At 38.0% G+C, this 23,220-nt stretch overlaps 1 protein-coding gene across 4 annotated transcripts in view; it reads right to left on the minus strand.

Annotated features, from left to right (window-relative positions):
* septin9a (septin 9a) overlaps positions 1–23,220 on the minus strand; it is a 57,543-nt gene that overhangs the window by 11,447 nt on the left and 22,876 nt on the right. The window contains exon 1 of one of the 4 annotated variants that reach the window (XM_079253483.1): positions 9,705–9,780. The exons of 2 other annotated variants lie outside the window; for them this stretch is intronic. The gene's annotated coding sequence lies outside the window, so the exon portion shown is untranslated. Of the gene's footprint in view, positions 1–9,596; positions 9,781–23,220 lie in introns of those variants that run through there. One more of the 4 variants, XM_079253482.1, reaches the window with a different exon arrangement.

The following is a 23,220-nucleotide window of genomic DNA, read 5'->3' on the forward strand; positions in this document are numbered from 1 at the left end:
CATTTATGGTCAGATAGCAATACATTTTTAAAAGTGTGTACTTGTTGGTGCTCAATAGCAGTAAAATTTTCCAAAATCTTGGTTTACAAACATCTGAAACTGCAAACTGATGGAGATTTTGCAACACAATGTAGCTCATGTACAATTTCCGAATTAATAAATAGTCCCACTTCACAGGGGCCAAATTAAAAGCTTACAAGTTGTTGGAGGCTTATAAATATTTTGTGGCAGGATGGGTATCAGACCTTCAGCAATAGAAAGTATTTCCTCTTTATGTCAAAGATAAGTAAAAAAAACAAAAACAAAAACAAACAAAAAAAAACAACAAAACAGCAGACGCAGATATCTTTTACAGTGTTTCTCAGTCCTGGCCCTGTGGGACCACTTCCCTGCATGTCAATACTTTAACAGACCTGACTCAAATGCTGCAAATTACTTGATGAGCAGTTCAGATAATCTGCATCAGGTGTGCTGGAGTTGGAGAGAACAACGTTGGTGATATCTTGATCTTATTTAGGTGTTAACATTTCAATTGCTGTGAGAAAACATTGATATTTTATGACTGTTTAGGGACATCATAAGAAGAAAATAAAAGCCTGTGATTGTTTATTAACACAGATTCTGTGGTCACCATATCTTGCATTTACAAGGTTGAATTTATTTAATTTCTAATCAACTTCACTGCAGTCGCATTTACACTGACAGAAATTTAAGATTTTTAAAATTCATTCAAAGTGCTTGCTACACAGCCAAGAGCATGTCCAGTTATCTTGTATGATGGCAGGAACTCATTTAGCAAAGCTTTCAGGGTCAGTGGGCAGTCTGGAAAAAGAAATCCTGTTATTGCAATGTCAGTTGGAACATCCAAACACACAGAAGGACCACAGCATTTTTTTCTGGCACGGTCAATAGCAGCGAGCCACTAACAGTATCCCACCTTTATCTTTTTGCACGAACATCAATGCTCAAACCTCGTGATTAATGACAAAAAGCTGAGAATGGTCTATAATGTTTACAATGTATTTACCACCTTAGGTAACCCAAGGAAGCCTAAATGATGTGTTCAGGCAAGACAAAAGATATAACTTATCCTAGGCATGGTGTGAAGGATGTTTGGCTCCTTCCAGAAATATATACACACACATCTATGCTTAGTATGAGTTAAATTAAAAATGTGAAGCCAAGATGGACAGGAATCCGTACATTCAGAAGTTTGCCAAAGCAAGCAATCATTTAGGACCAGAGTCGGCTGGTTTTTTGGAGAGCAGCTGCCAAAAATGAAGAATCAGCCTCTCTCAATCTGCTCAATTCAAATATCTACCTGCACAAAAGTGAATGCATCATACCTGAGGATGATGGGGACTTTTAAGGGAATTGTTGAGGCATAAGTGTACAAAGTAACTTTTTCGACCAAACGACATAGCCATAAGATAAAAAGATAATTCAATAAAAACCACGACTGCAAAATTACTAAAGGTGCATAACAAAAAACTTAAGTTAGCTGGGTCTTAAAATGTCTGCATAACATTTCCTGCTAATTAATCTAATAGCTGTTGAGATATTTTCTTCTATTGAGACATTCACTACAATCCTGCTGAAACACTTTGTGAATTAAAAAAAGGAGTGATGCCTGATCTCACTTCAACAAGAGAAAACTATTAGAAAACTACTATTAGAAAATAGATTCTCTCGTATTAAAGGGCTTTAGACTTTCCAGGCGGTTACTTTGTTTTGATAATGATTGGCTTAATGCCTTCCTGTGGAAAGCCAACCACTGTATGTCTATTTATGAGAAAAAATTTCAACTTTAATTACGTTCAAAGTTTGTACATGCAGAGCATATTCATGTCTCTCAGTAACAACGTATTCAGTCCTCTTAGGTTAGAGATTCAGATGACAGTGTTTATATCTGTGTGTCTGTATGTAGCTGTTACCCTTCACAAGGCCTCCCATCCCCTCATTCTCTATAGAGCTGCACTGCTGTCCTGTTGATGTGAGGTTGGAAGAGTCTGAAACCTGATCTACTCCCAGCTAAGCTGCCTCACACATGCACACAGAATCAACAAAATACATGCTGGAGTTTGTGCATTTAAGCATGATGGCTTTCACAACCTCAACAAATCACATTTCCTTCATCTGATGGCATATCTGACAAGTAGGCAACACAAGGACAAGCACATGCAAACGTGAACATGCACGCAAGTCACTGCCAGCCAAGATTTGAACAGTTTTGGATTCCTGCCTTCCTCAAGATGAAGTAGTACAGAAAACAAGCCAGTTCACTCAAATCACCTAAACCAGCTGGGACCAGTACCATTGCTGTAGAAACGTCTGCATACTGGACTGATTATTGAAAGAAAAAGCAATCAGTGAAGAATTACACTTCTGTGAAAACTCAAAATGTCAAGCCTTACTTTAATAATAAACTCCATTGTGTGAATCCACGTGTCATAGACACCCACCTATGGAAGCAGCTCGTGTGGCCTCCTTTGCTGCTTCCCCATCCTGTTCCAATGGTCAGTCAGCAACTTAATGTGATTTGATGCCCTTCACCTTTTCTCTGCCCCTCCTTTGTTCCCATGCCTCTGCTTTGCTTCTCGTTTCCTCTCAATCTCTCCATTTCTATCTGAAAAGATTTTCACTCTTCTCTCCATTTGTTTTCCTCTTTTGTTTGAAACTAATTTCTGCCCTTCATTCCTCTACTCCTCTGCTTCAGCTGCATCTTCTTCTCAAAAAGCCTTTTTTTTTCTTTAGGTGCCATTGCCAATGTCAATTCTATCTCTCTGATCTGTGGGGCCAACACACCTTGTCAAGCAAGGTTATAATAACAGTTTCACCAGAGGCACAATACCAGCCAAGCACCAAAGTAAATGGAGATAGAAAGAATGAGCTTAACAGACATCTGAGATACAGCATCAGCCTCAGATAACACACATTAACAGCTACGCCTACTAAACTCTTACATATAATGTTGCTATACAACTTCTCCAGTGTTTACTGGATTTACTGTTTCTCTATCATGATTAAGGCAGCATCTTTGATTCTGCTTGCCATTTAATTTACCAAATGTGAAAGATACTAGTATGTAAATTTATAGTATATTTGTTGCAGCAATATGTCTTACTTAACCCAGTGTTGCCAAAATGCCAACAATTTTAAGATTCTTTTGATTATCTAAGTAGGCATCTCAATTTTGTGATGAGTGAATTTTAAATAAACATGGGTGATAAACAGTGTCATTGGGATTAATTAAATGTGTAAAACACTATATAATGTGCCACAAAGATTTTTACCATTTTGTTATCTAACCCCTAACCTCTGGTCACCATTGAATTTTCTTTAAGCTTTTTGTGAAGTCAGTGTTTGCAGTTGGTATAAAGACTTCCTGAAATAAGTGTCATGTTTCAGTGAACAATACAGACCAAATTTACTGTGTCAACACATGGCCTGTTTGTTTTAAGAAAAAATAAACATGCAGTAATCTCCTTGTATGTGAGGAAAAATCCTACAGCCAACAAGAAACAGGGCAAATAGAGGTGACAGTAAGGTGTAGCCAGTAACTAAACCAGAGCAGCAAAGAATCTTAAAAGCACTGTTTACCGTCCTTCAAGAATGCAAACTACCAATTTTCCCTAGTCAAAGTCATGTCAAACACTGTAAACAACTTGGCAAACACATAACACAAAGGGCCACAAAGTCCTTGACCACAACTGTGGGAAACCTAGTTTTTACTGAAAAACCAAAATAAATCACTTTCTTTACAGGTAGTAAGCTGTCTTCAGCTTTAGTAAGCAACACGTCTCACAACGTAGAGATGTTGATACAAGAATGTCAAGCTGCGAGTGAAGTATACAATGTTAGAGCTGTTTGGGGAGTGAGTGGAACCAGAATGGTGGAGGACTTTGGAGAAGCCTCCATCTGGATACACTGACCATTTATCAGACAGAGAAGTATTCTGCACCTTTAGCTCATCTATGAGGTACTGTAGCTCTCTAGCGGGTCTTGGCCAATAAATACAGGTGTCAGGAGACAAGCAGTTGGATCACGGTCATATAAATGTTAAAAGCACTTGACCTCCATCTGTAAAATATCTTGGACTGGGAGCAAACCAGCTGCTGGCCATTAGCCCAAACAGAGTGACCCGTTTGCAAAAAAAGTGGTGGCTGTTAGGTTAAACTGGGATGTAAAGGACAGCTTTATGTAGAAATAATGCTTTGGATTATGTTTGGTGGACATTTAAGCATACCGAGCAGCCTTTGGTGAGCGGTTTTGCTGGGAGTTAATTGAAACTCACATCTGGAGGTCAACAAATTCCAGTGTTTAAAAAGGCATCTCAGGCAGTTTCCTCCTCTTAATTCTGACTTTTTGGGATTTTTCATCTGAGGTTCAAAGGGCAAAATAAACAGATGCCTTTTATGTTAATGTACCAGTCACATTTAAAACATTTGAAAGTGACATGAAAGTTGTAGAATATTTACACATTTTGCAATTACCTATAAATATTATCAATCTGATCAACCAGTTTAGCTGTTTTGAAGCTCACATTTCAGTGTCTTTCATTTAGGCTGTGACTGATTTATAAATTAGTTTTTCATGTTTTTCAGAAGCATTTGAAGAGCAATGTTTGCAGTTAGAAAAAAAACAAAACTCAGAGGGATTACATTTTCACCAGTTGCCATTTATTAAGGAGTAAATGGCCCCTCAGTCCAGTTTTGTGAAGGTTTTCTACGAGGTCCAATTAGGGGATGTCAAGGTTATTGGGTTTCCTTAAATCCGTAAGACGGCTAAATTAATTTCAGCAATTGCAAAGCAGAGAAGGACTCCATGGACTTGCTGTTATGCTGTTTTCAATTACAGTCACTAAAGATTTTTTTTTCCTCCCAGCAGTATCAGATTGCATTGCTTTTTGTAAATACAGCCAACAATCTCCTACACCACAAAGCATTTTTCAGAATAGAGGGGAAAACAAAAGCCGAGAAGAGAAAGGGGTATGAAGAAAGAAAAGCAGAAGCGGGGGGGGGGGGGGGGGGGGGGGGGGGTAAAGATGAGATAAAGTAAAGCAGCAAAAAGGAAGAGGATCATTCAGTATGGGGGAGGTAAAAAAAGATAAAGGTCAGTGAAAGGAGGACACAGGAAAGCATGCAGAATGGAGGAGGGGGAAGGAAAAAGGAAAGACTGTGTGGACAGTTGAGTTTGTGATTTATTCCACTTTTGGGCCCGAGGCATTCCTCACTAACTACACACAGGCCTCTAAACCAGGATGTAAATACATTTCAAACCAGCTAAACATGTCCCTGTTCACAAAACTGTCTTCACTAAAGGCACAAAAAACAACTGGGAATGGTGAAGAAATCTGACTGTGTTTTATGTGCTTAGTGGCTCTGTGGCCCAAACCACCGACCCATGCCACAGCTGTCCAGAGTGTTGATCTTGACAGCGTGGCGAACAGGTCAGAGGTCATGTTCCAGTTTAGGTTGGAAAGAAGCTGCACTGAGGTTATTTCCCTTATGACAAGCCAGTGGTTTGACCCTCTGTACAAACTGGGTTGAATCAGAAGAGAGGAATTCAGAGAGAGAAATGGGCTGGAAACTTGGACCAAGAAAAGAGTGTTATCTAGGACAGTGAGTCACTCTGAACCTACAAAGCACTTCCCTTTATTTAGACCAACTCGGTGATACATTATGAATCCACCTATTTTCTGCTATGTTAATGAGCAATAATACATCCTGATGTTTTCATTACAAGAATAAAACTGCTTCGAGAAAGACTAGTCATTTTCATCCATCTCATTCCTATGATGGAATACAAATCACAGAAATGTCTTCTTTCATATGGTTTCAACACAGTATATATTTAACAGTAAAATGTCCATCAGTCTGCAGCCACCAATGTAAAAGACATAATACAGAATCCCTTCTTTTAAAATCAGTTTTATCATCACATTATTTTGTCAGTATGTTCCACATTTCACCATGTGTTTAAGTGAAAGAGGGAGCCAGAACTCATGCGTCTCAAGTGCTTGTGTCGAGGACCAAGTCAAAAACACATTTAAAGATCCACTAAAAACTTTTTTTTTTTTAATTTTTTTTTTTCTTTTTTTTTTTAGCTTCAGCTAAAAATATCTGCTGCTTTTAGGCTTTCTTCACATTATCACACAGGACAAAGGGAGATTGCATTCAAGACTCATAACTTTGCTAGATTTGTTTTGCAGCTCAGTTATTTCCTCAGAAAAGTGTGTGGGTTGCTGCAGATTCTATAGAATTCAATAACAAAAGAAAAAAAAACTTCCTGTATTCAAGTCCAACTAATGACTCTTCCCATAATAAAAAAAAAAAAGAAAAAAAAAAAAAAGAGATGATCTAAGCACAGTAGAGAAACCTGTGATTTACTTTGAAGTGGGGTTCTACAAGCCATCCAACACAGAATTAATTAGACACCCCCCCCTCCCAACCACACGAGTTTATGACATACGTAAACAATCCTGCACACACACAACTCTTTTTCTTACCCCCCCTACACACACGCGCACACATACAGACAGAGTAACCCTTAATAAAACAGGAAAATTGGTGCGGTGGCAGTGCAAACATGGCTTGTTGTGTTATTAAAGTCAGAGTGTTTGTGCAGCAAGGCCATGTTCCCAGAGTGTTCCATCATTGCTGGAGAAATGTAGCCTTTGACCCTGCAGAGTCTAAACGTACCCATCGCGTCACCTGGTACTAGACTGTGAGCATTTGCCTGGGCATCCCACATCAACTTGTTCTTCTGTTTAAGTAAGGCATTTCATATCCACACTATGTAGTATTTTCATACATGTTTAGAAACTAGCATCAGCAGCTAGGCGTTACTTTGTAGACAGTGGAGAAATGCAAATTGCTGTAATGACAGTAGAAGCCCACAGGTTTGTCTAGACTGCCAGAGGAATGTGTTTGGTCTTCATACTGCGGTGGTGCACAAGAGGGCCGTTGTCTTTCTAGGCTCCTCGGCTGCCTCTGACACCAAGCTGCTCACGATAAAAAGGTTCCTAGGCATTCTTTGAGGTTTCATCTACATATTCTGAAATGCATGCATGCATCAACAAACACTCCAAATGCACGAACACATGCAGGAACAGGACACATTGATGAGCCAATCCAAGGCTCATCTGTTTCATTTCTATCTTAACGTCTACAATTATGGAAAGCAATTTCAATGCAACAACATTCCTCACATAAAACCAGTTGAGTATATGGGAAAGCCTTTCTGAAATATTCGGTCCCACAGCAACTGGTAAGCAATGTCGCCAGAGTTGTCAGTTTTCCAAAGCTCTCTACAAAGAGGTTGAATTATAAATAAGATTGACATCATCTGCCAGCTGCTCACTGTCAGGAGTTGGTAATGTCATTAGCCAGGCTGTGGTAGCCAGCCAATGTTTATCTAACTGACCAAGTCAAAATGTACAAGTAAAGCAGTTGGCTGGGTTCATAAGAGCCAGGGGAGGGGGGTTAGGAATCTGACCTCTGTCCTCACACATGCCTGACCTTAACAAATGTAAAGACCAACATAAATGCCAAATGGACATCTGTCACAGGTAGTCTCACATTTTTCATTTTTTCGTGTTTATGGATCTAAATATGTTCACTTTTCTCAAACAATATCATTACATCTCACATTACCAAGAGTTGAGCTGTCATCCAGGTTAACAGGCTAAAGGTGCTTTCACACAACATGACAAGGAAACTTTCAAGGTTTCTATAGCAACATGCTAATATCCGTTTTATTAGTTGTGTGAATGTGGATTAAAACATTTACACCATTTTATCAACAATGCAGCCAGGAGACCTCAGGCCCTTTGACACACTTTACTGTCTGCATGTGTGATATGGTGGGTGTTGCTGAGGTGTTCTCCAGGCATCAGGATGTGTATTTATGGATTGTGACGGACCTAGACGCATGATGTAGTCTATTACAGTTGTAATAGACTACACGCTATATATGCTAAATATGAGGCTATATATGTTATGATATTAATATTATCTTTAAAGTCTTTAAGTCTTCTTATAAACATGTTTGGTGGCTCAGCGTCACAATACATTTTATGATACGGGTAAATAATCAGTAAATAAACAACTCTTAACTTTAAATATATTACTATCTGTGTATTATGTATTAAAGTGGATACTGACTGGATAAGCTTTAAAGCAGGTCTTTATTCTAGTTAATCCAACTTTATGTTACAGCCTGCCTGGGCTGATCTATCAATAATCTAAAGCTTTTTCCCTTCTTTAATTTTTTTAAAAAACTGCATATTGTTCATTAAAGTTTATACAAACTACTTCGATAAAAGATAATGCCTTCCAGTGAATATGTACAGGTTCTTAGATGAAAGCTAAAACCAGTTATTCTGGGAATGTACACTGTCAGGCCACAGAAATGAAACCTTATCAATTTCACTTTACACAGCATGATTACCATTCACCAAATTTTTTGCATTTCAGAAGTTATGACACTAATTCCACAGAACATATATTATTTTACTCCACTGACTTACTCAGAATCAAAACATGTACAGACACACAAAGAAGATGCAAGATACAGAAGGTAACGAGGACATTTTCAGCATCCCATTAAAACATTGGTGAAAGGCCACAGTCTGTTCTCGCTTGGCAATGCTCAGAAGCCACAACAGAACTCCTTTCAACAGCTCAGAGGCAGAGTATGCATGCTTTTGAGACAAACCAGAAGTAGACAACTTATTGAAAAGGTGAGGGGCGGTTGTCTATTCCACCAGTTTAAACCAAAGTTAAAGAAAAACCCAAAAAGCCTGAGTGATACAGGGCCGGGGCCCCAAAAACTCCTGTCAGATTGCATTTAGCCAAAACTTTTGCAACAATAGCTGAAAAATGAAAGAAAAGAGCAGAGATTAAACAAAAAACTTGAAAAGAAACTATTTATACACACACAGGGCTTTGCAAAAAAGGGTCGACAATTAATAGAAAGCATTTAACAAAAAAAACAAAGTGGCTGACTCTCTTTAGTTACTATTAGGTGTTAGAACTTTAATGTACTTTCCTGTACAAAAACTTCATTTTAAGAACTTTCCTCAGACAATGTAAGCCTTTAACCATGACTGTGCTATTCTCAGTGCTTCTTACCTGTTCCGGGATAGTGTTTTTACAAGAAACACTAAGCAAGAGCAAGAAAAACAGATGTGCATTTAAACAGTGAATGCACAAGCCTCTCTATACATACACATGAGAGCATGCGTGTGCTATGCAAATGCAGACTGAATACAAAGCATACAGTGAACAGAGAGACACAACAATATTGGAATAAAACAATAATGTTGTAAACAATAATAAAAACAATTGGACAACAGAAATCCCTGACAGGAAACAAAAAGTAGCACCGGGACTGTGAATCTGAGAACTACTCTAAGTCACAGCCACGTTTCCTACAGTCGACTTATAAAACAATCATACATGAAAAGCCTGAGAATAACCTGGTTTTAACTGCTTATAACAATGCTATTAACCAAATAAGCAAATGGGCTTTCAACAGCAAACCACCTCTTCAAAGAAAGATGAAAAACAACTAGAATAAAGAAAAAAACTTACTTCCTTCAGTTCCAACTGTTTCTCATACAAACACACTCACACACACACACACACACACACACACACACACACACACACGTGCTCCTTCCCGGTATGCAAAGCACTCACCGCGTGTAAAGGGTGTGAGTGTGTGTGAAAATGATTCGTCCCCTGCTGAAGTAAAGTGCTCCAGTGAGAGGCCAAACTCTGCTGTGGCTGTGGCAGAACCTTGCCTGCCCCTCCCACCCAAACCCATCATGTGACTCAGCATGTAAAACACCAAGATACGCCCACTTCCTTCAAGTGATTCCCCTCCCCTCCAACAGACACGAAAAAGAAAAACTTGAGCAGAGATCATAGTGAACAAAGACAGAGGGTATGTTAAGTGTTTGTAGTGTGTAAATAACGGTGGAGACTGTGTGAGTGTCTCTAAACAGACTCTGGACCAGTTTTATATCCCTCCCTTTAACTCTCAGGATAATTTACAACCCTTATTACTTGCCCTGACCCTCTCATCTGCTCCTCGCTATTGGCATTCAACATCCCACTCATTTCACTCACACTGACCTGCCGCTCATCACATTAGAATACTGAGATTCTGTTTAATACGACAGAAAAACAACCAATTGCAGATCTATAAAGCAATGGACAAAGGGCAATCCTTCCTCAAATGGTAACCTGACTAACAATGACACTTTCTACTAAGAAATGAAGAAAGGTAAGAAATATGAAGCACTTAAACTGTCAGAAATGCAGCAAAAAACAAAACTTTGTTCACTTCCACTGTTCTTATGAAGAATGTGTAATTGACATTTTAAAGATGAAGGAAACAGCTGGTTTCATCCTTACAGGAAGTGTAATTACATACTTGTGCAGTGGCATGAATGCAATGTTAAAACCACATTAGTGGACACACACTTGCTTCAAAACCTGCATACCTTAAAATGAATAATTAAACTCCTGAAAAAACAGTAATAGGCTGGAAAAAAGGATTTGTGGCGAATATATTGCAGATAAACAATTTTGTCAATCCTCAATGTTGAAAGCGTCATCTACGCGCTGTGTAGTTTTCATTTTAAAAAAATCCAAAACAAAAATCATATAGGCTCGATTAAGAGCAGGTCTTACCAAATATGGAGTGAAAATAAGCCCTTGATGTGGAAAACCCTCCATTTTCCCTAAACTAAGGGCCTCGACCCTAGCAACCTGTCATTCTTTGCTTTTTCCTTTTAACCTCCCTTTTTGAAACCCCATTGTATCTAGTCTTAAAAAAATAACTGCTTTTACACTCAAGATACCAAAAATGTAAATAAAAACTGACAAACATACAAACATCCTTAGTTTATACGTGAAGCTTTGCTCTTCTTTGCAAAGCTCGTCTGTACATTATACATGATCATATCAAGAGATTATAACATGATTATTAATCTTAACAGTGTCAGACACAAAGCAAGCCACAGTGAGCCGAGAATATAAATAGTAATTATAACCTAACAAATACAAACAGCTTTATTACGTTTTTATTTAGAGCAAAATAATAATTAAGAGTCATGTTTTAAAAAAAAAAAAAAAAAATAGCAGGGCCCTGCCTGCTGTGTTTTTTTTAAATGTTGTTTAAGATAAAAGGTTATTGTGGACAGTCTGAAAAGCTTTCTGCTAAGCATCTTGCCAACTGGGCAATAAATTTTCTTTTCCCACATCACCGCCTCTCTGGAGCCAGCTTCCTCAGCTTTTATTGTAAGTTGTCTTTTTAACACCAAACACTCTCCAGAGTGTGTTGTACCAGACACCCCAGCATAGAGCTAAAGCCTGCAGTTACCTGTCTGCATCAACACTGAATGACATTATCAACACTTAACTTCATGTTTAAAAAATGCTTTTTCCTTTTGACCTTATTATAAGATACAGACTCCTGTGTGAACTCTGCGTGCATGCAGAGCAAGTCGTCCATTGTTTGTCAGATCAAACATAAGTTGACATACTGCTTTATTGGTCTCCCTGATGGACAACAGCATTTAAAGAGACAGGGGAGGATGTTAAGGCAAAAAGGCTGTAAGGGACTGTGTTTTTGAGCAAGGCTTAGCCAAAATGACACTATGTCTTGGCAGGCACAGCAGTTGTCGGCCCGACTGACCCCCAACATTGTTCACTGCAGCTGTCCAATAAATGTCACAGCACAGAAACATGACATGTAGAAATACAGTTGCATCCTGAATGCAAATAAAGGTATTGCATCCAATGTATGATATTCAGAACAAGGTGAAAAAAGTTAGGTGCATTCCGCATATTATTTATTACTGTGATTCAGCGAGGAGGGAGTAAATAGTGGACTGCAACGCATGGGAAGTGGAAATCGTCAGCCCTTCCACACAGTGTAACTACAACACTCTTATTATTTGAATGCTCTTGTGCTGTTCATGTGAACTATGTGGGTGGTGACCCCAGAAAAACTAAATGTTTCCTTTGTGTGCCTTTTTTTTTAAAAAAAAAAAAAAAAAAAAAAAAGACCCTTTCTGCCTTGCCCAAAGGGAGTATCGCAGCCTCTATTCAGGTTCTAAATTCAATTTAAAGTCGGCTCTCATGTAGGCATGTGTGGCCATGTGTGTAATCTGAATCCGTATTGTAGTCGCACTGTAGGGACTTCCCTTCTGGCCGGGAGCTCCAAGTTCCAAAATATGTTATCAATATAATTTTAGGATGAAGTTATGAAGTTAGGGTGAGGTTAAGTTTAGTTTAAGGGTTGGGTTTGGGGAAATCTCCAGGAAATGAATGGAAGTCAGCGCAGTGTCCACTAAAGTAATCAAAACTTTGTGTGTGTGTATTTATGGATGACTCATAGGCACCCAGCTCTCTGGGAAAAGCGGAAGTACTTCCTTGGTTAAGAGGATTTATAGTAAACAACGAAATGAGACCCTGTTGGTGCTTTGGAAACAGCCTCTACAGCTTCACGACAGCTCTGAACCAAGTCATGTGTATGTCTGTATACTACAAAGAGCCATAAAGCTAATCTACTGTTTGTAAGTTTCAAACCTCAAACGTGATAGTTAGACTTGATACTCTCCAGGTATAAGGAAAACTACCTGTGTGACAGCACCTCCTGCTGGTTGATGGTTGAGTTGTGGCAGTACAGGGAGTACAAACAGGAAAGTTAGACGTTATATGCTGTATGCTATTCAACCATGTCACAAAAAATAGTCAAAGCAGAAAGAAAAAAATGGGCATTGAATAGACCTGCTGAACTTTAAAGAATGAAGGTAAGTCACAAGTCCTCACTGCTAAAATGTTAAAACAAATGTTCCATCATAAATCTGCCTTTTTACATTTGAACAGGCACACAGCGACTTAACCCCCACAAAAAAAACCAAACTCAAAACAGGTTCTTGAGTCATGAAGGAAGTTACAAACAAACAGCTGTAAAACTGAACGTTCTGATAAGTCTGCCAATAAAACTCAGACTGGTTTCATTATCCAGGAAACGGTAACTCAAGAGGAAGCAGACACCACTCTCATACAAACAACAATCAGATGGTTGGCAGCAGCTGACTAAAGCAGGTAAGCCCTCTTCTTTTATGTTAATGCTACTGATTTGTTAAAAACCTTTAGCAAAATGTATGACTATTTTAAAAAAGGACAGAATGGATTATTTTTACATGTTTTTTCCTCTGTCAGACAGATATGAGAGAAGATGACACAGCACTTTTTAAAGCCTGTTTTTGTTCTGCCATTATGCTAGCACTTTTTCCACATAAGAAAAGGGACCCTGAGCACACCAAAATTAGTTAACTTACTCATAAGAATGAAGAAAAAGGAGAATTTATTAAAGGTAAAAAAAAAAAAGATATATAAAAAGAATTAGTTAATTATTGAAAATGAATGTTTGTATTCTCTATCTTTCCCCCAAAGTTTGATTTGAATTACTAGTCAGGTGTTTTGGTATCTACAAATGCTGTTGTTTACTCTAAAAACAGACCTCTCCCTGGTGAACTTCATTCAATAGTTAAATGATTCTCATTCTCCTACAAATGCATTCAGCAACCAAAATTTCTACAGCTTGTGCTGTAAAAAACACAAAGGAAGGAAACCAATCATAAAAGCATGTTATCACCCTCTTTGCTGTAAATGCTGAGCAAGCGGGCAACACTCTCAAAAGGAACATTTAAAAGAAATTTTTTTTTTTTTTTTTTTTTTTTAAACAGACTTTGCATTAGACCTCCAAATGTGAGCATATCAGTTTCTAGCAGAGAACTTACGATCTTATAATTAATGTTTCATAAGCAGTGTCTGTCCATGATTCAATAGTTTTGTTTTATTTGGATCCCCATTACCAACAGCAAAACTGCAGAAATTCTTTCGGGGTCTGATACATTATATGTATGAACAAAAAATTAAAAGTAAACCTAAAGAGGTAGTATAGAAAACAACTGAAAAGTTGAGGACATCTGAGCTAGAGAAATACTGACTGATAAAGTCCTTTCAGTTTTCACATGAAAGCATTAGTATTGGAAGATGAACAGTGACATTTTTATATGTCTTTACAGGATGATGAAGACATCAAGATTGGTCATGTGTTGCTGGATAACTATGTTCCTTGCTCTGACCCCTGAGTCAGCAGTGCAAAAGCTCAATACAATGCACGATCTTAAGAAGATCAACTTTGGTCAATCTGTGCCCTCACATAGTCTCCTGCTGCTGCACTGGTTTGCTAATGAAGTTGATATTGACAATAATCATGTAATCCGGCTGACCTTCAACCCGAACAATGGTGATTATGGCTCACATCATTATGGAAACTATGAAAGTCTGCTGGAACCACTGCCTCGGGGCTATCGATACTATACTGTTGGAAACCTCAACCAAGAGAGGACGTCAATGCAGCTTCCATCTTATGTTGTCCACCCTCAAGCTGGACTTGAAGGAAGAAACAGGGACCGGATTATATTTAGGGTCAGAGAGCAAAGTGTGGTATGGCAATCTGGACAGATAATAGACAGAGTCTACATCACACAGCATTATGAGACATCAGACAACCAGGGGACAAGGTATGACCCCACACACACTTACCAGGTAACCAACAGCCTTTTAAGCCAGATCAGAGAGTTTTCTGCAGAAGGAAGTGACATGAATTTACTGATGAATCTCAGATATCGCTTTGGAAGCCATGCTGATGATGCCCAGCTTAGATACATCAGAAACTCATGGGGAGACCTTGCTTGTCTTGGACTACTACTATTCATTGTGATCCAGGAAAAGTCCACTGCAGACCGTGACAACAACAGACGGCAGACTCAGCCGAAAAGGAACAAGCATCCTGATTTTGTTGTCAACATCCCAGAAGGGAGACAAAATCCTCCCACTGTATTTTTTGAGCGTATTCAAATAGATCGAAGGAACGAGATGATACTTAAAGTGACGACAGGCACAAAGGGAAAAGCCAGCATTTGTTGGAACAATGTTCCTAAAATTTATTTAAGAGAAGGTGTGATGGTTGTGCTTTATAAAAACAATGACGACGAAAAAGCCTTGACCTACAAGTCTATAGGGAACAAGGAAGATGGTACTTATCAGACATCGGTACCTCTTGATGAAGGCCTTCAGGTGCGGCTGCATAAAGTAAGGAAACTGTTTTGCTTCTGGTCAGGCATCGGAGAGGAGATAGACAGGGGGGAGGAGTTTAAGAATCCCACACCAGTGAGTATAAGAGGCTACAAGGCACGCCTGCAACTTTTTGCAGAAAATGGGAAGGCTTGTGCTCGCTTATTTGTGGAGAAGTCTTTTACTGACTGGAGATCCAAATTCAAAAATTCTTGGATTGGTTTCTACAGCTCTGACACTAAAGCCACAAAGAACTATGAATGGTGGCAGTGGCAGTGGGCAACAAAACTAGACCCAAGAAGAGATTTTTACGACTCTTCTTATGATATTTTCGAGTATCACTCAAGTATGGCAATTGCTCCTCGGGTTCAGGCACGATTCATACTACGGGATGATGAAGAGCAAGCCCGCACTCCATGCTGGACGGTATGAAAACTGTAACAAAAGTATGAAAAAACTTTATGCTCTATTGCTTTATTGATCATGCTAGTCATTAGCTATGTGATAGACTGGTGACCTGTCCACCTCCACCTCCCATCTGCTCATCACTGGAATAAGCTCAAGCATCTCAAGGACCCTGAATTGGAATAAGCACTATATGGAACAAATAATACATCACCAGTTAAACTCTTCTGAATGAATTTGCTATCAAAAATGCTTGTGTCATCCTATGTACATATTTTATTGTTAGATGCTGTAATAAAGACAATCACTTTGTGACAAAGTCATTTAATTGTGTTCTATGTTGGATTATTCTTGAGGGTTTCTTAAATAAAAAAAAATCTGTTTTTACTGGTTCAACTTAATTCATTTCCCATTTACATATTAAGTTTTATATGAGTCGAAGCAGTTGGTGTCCATTTCCATATGAACAAACCCTAATGCCCTGTTAAAAACAGTACATTGCGAGTGTTAACAATAATGTATAAATTGCAGGCAACAAAAGTGACTACACCCTTAAGTGAACAGGTCCAAACTGGGACCAATTAGCACATTTTCCCGCCCCGGTGTCATATGATTCATTAGTATGTGAATGTGGAGCAGGTGTTTTTAAAATTATTGCTGTAAGACTCTCATACTGTTCACTGGGAGTTCAATATGGCACCTCATGGCAAAGAACTTTCTGAGGATCTGAAAGAAAGGACTGTTGCTCAACATAAAGATGGCCTTGCCTATAAGAAGATTGCCACCATCCTGAAACTGAGCTGCAGCACGGTGGCCAAGACCATACAGCGGTTTAACAGAACAGGTTCCACCTGGAACAGGTCTTGCTGTGGTCGACCAAAGAAACTGAGTGCACATGCTCAGAGTCATATCCAGAGGTTGTCTTTGAAAAATAGATGTACGAATGCTGCCAGCATTGCTGCAGAGGTTAAAGGGATGGGCGGTCAGCCTGTTAATGCTCAGACCATACGCTGCACGCTGCATCAGACCGGTCTGCATGGCTGTCATCCCAGGAGGAAGCCTCTTAAGATGATGCACAAGAAAGCCGGCAAACAGTTTGTTGAAGACAAGCAGACTAAGGACATAGATTACTGGAGCCAGGTCATGTGGTCTGATGAGACAAAGATAAACCTGTTTGGTTCAGATGGTGTCATGCATGTTTGGTGGAAACCAGGTCAGGAGTACAAAGACAAGTGTGTCTTGCCGACAGTCAAACATGGTGGTGGGAATGTCTTGGTCTGGGGTTGCATGAGTGCTTCCGGCACTGGGGAGCTTCAGATATTTGAGGGAACAATGAATGCCAACATGTACTGTGACATATTGAAGCAGAGCATAATCCCCTCCCTTCAGAAACTGGGCCCAGGGCAGTATTTTAACAGGGTAACGAACCCAAACACACCTCCAAGACGACTGCCTTCCTAAAGAAGCTGATGGAAAGTGATGGACTGGCCAAGCATGTCTCCAGACCTAAACCCTATTGAACATCTATGGGGCATCTTCAAATGGAAGGTAGAGGAGCACAAGGTCTCAAGCATTAACCAGCTTTGTGATGTCATCGAAGAATGAAAGAGGATTCCAGTGGCAACCTGTGTGACTCTAGTCAACTCCATGCCCAAGAGGGTTAAGGCAGTGCTATAAAATAATGATGGATACACAAAATATTGACACTATGGGCCAAAATTGGGCATGTTTACTTAAGGGTGTACTCACTTTTGTTGCCTGCAGTTTAGACATTAATAGCTATGTGTTGAGTTATTCTGAGGGGACAGTGACTTCAGACTGTTATACAAGCTGTACACTGACTACTGTATATTGTATCAAGGTGTCATTTCTGAAGTGTCGCCCCATGTATAGATATAATAAAATGTTTGCAGAAATGTAAGGGCTGTACTCACTTTTGTGAGATACTGTATTTAATCCCCCCCCCCCCCCCCCCCTCACCATAATTGAATATTCTAAAAATAATTTATGTTTGGTACCCCTATCTGATTAATAAGTGACTTGCTGCACTATTACTTTTATAATGTCAGACTGAACAAATATAAAAGTTAAAATGGGACTTTTAACTTCAACATTTGTACCATATGCTTCCAATATAATGATATTTTTTATGGATGGGACAGTTTTCTAATGTGTGCATCAGGGATGGGTGAAGGGGGTATTTTTAAATAATGATAAAAAATAAAAAAAAAAAGTAGAAAGAAAGAATATTACAGTGCAACTATGCAGGTAATAATAGAAAAACAACAAAAATAAACAGATTTTACTAGGGCTGCTCGATTATGACAAAAATTATAAATCACGATTATTTTGACTGAAATTGAAATCTCAATTATTTAACCCAATTATCCAGTATTTTTAAACAACGCTGCAGGTCGTGGTGTTTACGACTCTGTGTCGCGCATTATAACCGTCTAATGCATGGTTCCGAGTTGTTTAATCCATTTTTACCACTTATATAGGAATTATTTTATGTTACCCTCAATGTACGTTTTATGCTAAACAACCGCTGTCAGGCTACAGAGCATTTCTCTCATTCACCTGATTTGAACCAGCTGATTAACGTGTTCCTATGGTAACGCCCCGTAATGGAGGGATATTACAGTGTTTAACTCGCCAAACTATGGCTGAACTTACAAAAATAATGCAGCCAGTTCTCATGACAATGGTATAAACCATTTGTGAACTTCCACAACCTACTGCAATTATTCTACACTGACCTGCAGCCGGAGCCGACTGAGACAGGCCGCCGTTACAGTAACTGCAGAACAATATGTGCCTTCAAGTCAGTTGCCAAAACACCAGAAAAGTCTCTAATAACTCCAGTAAAAGTTGCTAGATTAGTCGCCAGTCGCTTTTAGCAAAAAAGTCGCCAGAATTAGCGAGAAACTTGCCAAGTTCGCAATAGTGGCTGAATGAAACCAAAGCAGCTGTGGGAGGAGTTTACAGTACAGCGCTGCAATGCCAGTGATGCTCGATTAGCAACTGAAGACAGCAGGAGAGGAAACTGCAAAGAGAAAAATAAACGCACCCTTTTTTTTTATGATCATTGAAAACCCAGATCGTAATTGAGATTAAAATCCGATTAATTGCCCAGCCCCATATTATACTGCTCTATTAATTTTAAATGAGTATACAGCAAATATTCATTTGCTGAGTAATTGTACGTGAATGCACAATAAAAAAGTTAATCATTACAAATCTATAAACTAACAACTTTAACAATAGTATTAGAGATAACCACACCCTAACTATAGCAATGGAGCCCTTTGTGGGTTGTGCATGCCATGCAAAACGCATCAAACCAGACTGGCCACAACCACTGCACCTGCCCTATTCTTATCCTATAGGAGTAGGAGTTTCTTTCATCAGTCCTGGGTTAATAGCTTAACATTAAACAAGACATGAAGTGCTGTGTGAATAGCATCTTTTTATTGCAGCAACAGTTGCACTTTCCAAGAAACTTTCTTAAAACATGATTCAGACATGAGACATTTCAAGTCTGATTAAGTTTTGCTGTTAGAAAATAAAACACATACAGTATTGTATAAATGTGATGAGCCTTGAATGAGGTAATGGCATGCAGACAGCTGAGCTTGCCAGTTTACAAGACTTGCTACAGATCTACACATTGAGACATGACAAGATTCTGCTGTATTTCTGCTGTGATAGATAAACATATTCTGCATACATTGCAAGCTTAAGTTGTAATAATATAAAAAGCTATAGGAAGAAAACATTGATGTAAAGCATATTTTTCATGTAGTGTGACAGGTATGTGTGTTGTAATAATGTCAAAGATCAGCAAACCTATAGAGGTAACAGGAAAAAATAGAATTTTGAAAAGGTGAACTTTGTCCTCATGAAAAAGGGAATGTGCTCCCTCTAATTTGTTTCTGCACTCGTGTCTATACAGCCTTATTCATGCAAAACACATCAAACCAGAATGGCACCCGCCCTTTTCTATAGAAGCATGTCTTGTCAGCCCTGGGCTAAAATGAAGTTGCAGTGTGGATAGCATTCCTTTTTACTGAAGCAAGTACACAGATTTTTATCTTGCTGTATGCTAATGAAGAAGGGTTTGTTACTAGTTTCATTTTCAAGAAACAGCAACCTAAAAGGTTACTTCCCTCTTTCACAAACTCGCAGACACTTGAAAACAGCCAACCAATGCAGGTGAGTTCTCTTATTTCGTAGTGGAAAGATTTGTTTACTTCAAAATTCAACTCGGCAACTACTGCTGCCACCCGAGGACAGGAAAATGGGAGCGTATAACATCACAATGTTATGTTTTAATTTTCCACTTGTAATAACTCTGCAGGTTATGACAAAATGTAACAAATTCAATCATGTGGTTCAATGTTTAATGTTTTTACAAGTTTACTTATACTTTGTTATAACATGATAATATACTGGTAAAAAATTAAACATCTCAAGTTTAATTAATTTTTGTTTTTAGAAATGAAACGCATACAGTAGTGTAGAAATGTGATAAGCTTTGAATGAGGAAACTGTGCAGATAGTAGAGCTCACCAGTTTACAAGACTTGACAAAGTTCACATATTGAGACATAGCATTATTCTGCTGTATTTAAAAAGCTCACATGACATTGTGATAGGTAACTGTATTACAAGTAAAACATTTTTCTCATTTAGTGTGACAGCCATGTGTTTTGTAATAATATGAAGTATAATTTCAATAAGACAAATATATTGTTTAATAATTTACATGCATAAAATGTTGTTAGACATCAGGCTGGGTGACTTGGCCCATAACTAATATTGTAATGTATTTTAGATTAATCCTGATACACTATATTTATCTTACTGTTTAATCTCTTCCAGAATACTATGTAAATGTAACACTGTCTAACAAAATGTGCAGTATGGGTAACACTTCACAAATTCTGTTACAGGCTCTAAAAATGTCAGAAAAAATTACAAGTTGCTGTGTGGCTCTGTTGCTTGTTGTGACCTCAGTGTTTGGGATTCAGAGAAGGCTAAACTCCACCCGTGATGTGCAACTGCCTGCAGATATTCTTCAGATGCTTCGCTGGTTTGCCAATCATGTTACAATTGGCAATGATGATGTCATCTGGCTAAACTTTGACCACGATCGTTATGGCTCACATCATTATGGAAATTATGAAAGGCTGTTGGAGCAACCACCTGGAGGGCACAAATATTACACTATTGGCAATACCAATGAAGGTTCATCTCATTCTGACCATCCCTGGACCAGCTATTACAGACAAAACAAGGCTCGGATCATATATAGTGTTGAGAATAACTTATATGGTGCTCAACGAAGGGTAGGCAGAGTCTACATAACAAGGCATTATGGAACATATAGTAGACAAGGGCCTAGCATGTATGATCCAGAACATACATACGAGGTCACTGCCAACTTCTTAAGAGAAATCAGGGGCAATGGCAATATAGAAAACCAAGAAATGTCTGTTAATTTACAGTTCAAAAACACATCGGGGGCCGGTTTCCGGGGATTTTACTCAAACCAGCACATTCCTCAATATGCTAGAGGAGCAAACGACGAAAGTGATCTTCCGTGCATCATAACTTGTTTATTGATCTTCATTGTCTGTGTTTATTTTGCCTTAGGACTTAATGTGAATAAGTAACAAGACATAAGAGAAAATGTGTCCAGACAGATTACGAACCAAACTAACGTGGTGCTAAAAACCAGAAAGCCAGAAGGAACTTTACATTAACTAAAGATGACTTGATAAAATTTTGTACTAGTCAACCAACAGGTGTTATTCTGTCATTCTGTGCTTCGTAGCTATACATTATTCGTGCATAAAACTCAATCATTGTATATAAATCCTACTTCATTTGCTAATCTTTACTGCAAACACTTGTTTTTTATCCAATAATGCACGGCTGTGATTTTATTTACATAATGTGACTCACTACTGACTCATGATTCATCATGAGAGCCCTGTCTTGTTTAACAATTTTATTTTTCACTTATGGCTTTGGATTCTGTCTTTACTAACTAATATCATACTTCATTACCTTTTTCAAATACTGTTCTCTTGCTTTAGTGAAAGGCCCGATGTAATATTCTTTTAATTAAAAAATGAAAAATCATTAATCACACAACCAAAGCTTTGAAACATTAAAGCTGATTCAGAGACGTTTTCCTAAACAGTTGATTTTGTTTTTACAGAACTTTGTAAATACTGTAAATAATGCCGGCATCTTCCTCATCAATCATATCAACAAACAGCAAGGTGGAAATAAATAAAACTCTGGCTTGCACCTTTAGTCCATAAATGATTGTATCAGCATGACAGTTTCTAACACAGAGCTGATGCAGAACATTTCTAAATCTCAGCTTATGTCGATAAATCTATGAAAATTCTCATTTCTTACATAAGCAGGATTTTAAAAATGTATTTTTACTGCACAGCTTCTTATTGTATACAATAATGCACTCCCCTGATTTAACACATAACGTCTTACTGTGATTATTATAACTCATCTGATTAACCCTATCTTTTGTTGCATCAAAGAAAAGTTCTATTTCATTGACAAGCATCTATTGTTTTTTCATTCATGGCTTTGTATTTTCCTTTCATTTGAATAAAACCATATGTAAAAAGTCCTGTGTTTTTTCTCCAGGTTTAGGAAAGCTGGGTGCAATAAAATGAGCAAAATTATCACTTAACTTTTAAAAAAGATGCTTTGTGCATGTGTCATGTACAAATGCCCACCACTCCTTATCCAAACCCCAATGATTTCTTGCAGAAATAATTAACATCCCTTGTGACAAGCACAAGTCCTTGTCTGCAGCCAAGTTCATACAGACTTATAAAAAGGCCTTTGTGTGTGTGAAAAAGATCTACTGTTTTGTAAAATGGTGAAATGAGGGTGGCACTCAGTAGACCAGCACAAGACAGATCAGAAGATAATGAGGCATCTTTAAATGTTGCAAACTTAGCGTGAAGAAAATGAAAAAGCTTCTTTTTTTCTTTCTTTTTTTTTTAAAAAAACGAGTAGTATTTACTGAGCCAAGAGCTGATGACAAAACATACATAACCTTTAGTTTTGGATATATAAGAATAAAGCCTTAATCAATTTAAAAGTTTTGAAAACAAAATTAAACATGAGTTTAGAAACGCACTAATTAAGTTATATTTGCACAAGTTTATTTGTTTGGCCCATTAATAAAAAACATTGAGGTTAATTTGTGACAACATTTGCAGGCTCAAGATCAGAATATCAGCAATAAGTCATTGCTTTCAATAATGATTAAATTAGTGAAATACATTTTTATCTTCTATTTTTTGTCTGGTTTTAAGTCTAAAATACTAATAATATCACAGAAAAATATCAGCAAATTTTCATATCTGATCATTTTATGATTTATGATAATGTACTGCCTTTGTCTTCCTACATTTACAAATTTTTTTTACACTACTTGCTTTAATATGTAAACAGGCTCAAGGACAATTAAATAATTGCAAAACAGCCAAACAAAACAATTCATGAATACAGTAAAAAAAAAAGGATAAAACAATCCATGTGTTTACACAGTGGATACAGCTGTTTGTATTGTGTGTTTTGGCTGTAAATTACTTTTAAAT

Source organism: Telmatherina bonti (genome assembly GCF_933228915.1).
Source record: "Telmatherina bonti genome assembly, chromosome: 14".
Classification (NCBI taxonomy): domain Eukaryota; kingdom Metazoa; phylum Chordata; class Actinopteri; order Atheriniformes; family Telmatherinidae; genus Telmatherina; species Telmatherina bonti.